This window comes from Tiliqua scincoides, chromosome 6 (genome assembly GCF_035046505.1).
Source record: "Tiliqua scincoides isolate rTilSci1 chromosome 6, rTilSci1.hap2, whole genome shotgun sequence".
In the NCBI taxonomy this organism is placed as follows: Eukaryota; Metazoa; Chordata; class Lepidosauria; order Squamata; family Scincidae; genus Tiliqua; species Tiliqua scincoides.
The window spans coordinates 56719544-56720218 of record NC_089826.1 but is presented as its reverse complement, the minus strand read 5'-3'; the positions used below and the strand labels follow the sequence as shown (position 1 = coordinate 56720218).

Below are 675 nucleotides of genomic sequence, written 5' to 3'. Positions count from 1 at the left end.
CTTTAAATCAAGATGTGCTGCAGTAATGAAGACAGGCCTGTCTTACTGCCAAATATGCAGTATGAGTTCACGGAAGATACTCGCAAGAGGCTTCATACTTTGGGGATGGGAACCTGCGGAACAGAAATAGTTAGGGAAGAGCCAAGTAAATTAGACATAGAAAGAAATAGGTATTCACCTGCCTGTCTCTGCCTTGTCATTGTCTCCTTCTCCCTGCTGTTGCAAGCACTTGTTTTTCCTGTCACCTATGCATATACTGAACTGAAGTAGCATATATTGAACTGAACTGCCCACCGAAGTGGTTGGCAACCTTCAGTCTCGAAAGACTATGGCATAAGCCTACAGTACCCGGTATTCCCAGGCGGTCTCCCATCCAAGTACTAACCAGGCCTGACCCTGCTTAGCTTCCGAGATCAGACAAGATCGGGCATGTGCAGGGTAACAGCGGTAGAAAAAATTCATAGTGGAACTAACATAACCTGGGTCAACCACACAGCCCAATATCAACGTGGCATGGTTCTTCCATGTCACAGGATACCTACATTTTGGATAATGTCTCCCAAAACTTCTCAGTCCAAGCAGGCGATCAAAGCAGATTGCAACAACAAAAGCCAGGATGATGTAGTGGTTTGGGAGCAGGACATAGGCCTAGAAGATCCAGGTTCAAATTCCGGC

The 675-nt window shown here is 46.2% G+C and overlaps 1 pseudogene; it reads right to left on the bottom strand.

Annotated features, from left to right (window-relative positions):
- Positions 1–336: 336 nt before the first annotated feature.
- Positions 337–453, bottom strand: LOC136656364 (5S ribosomal RNA; annotated as a pseudogene).
- Positions 454–675: the final 222 nt, after the last annotated feature.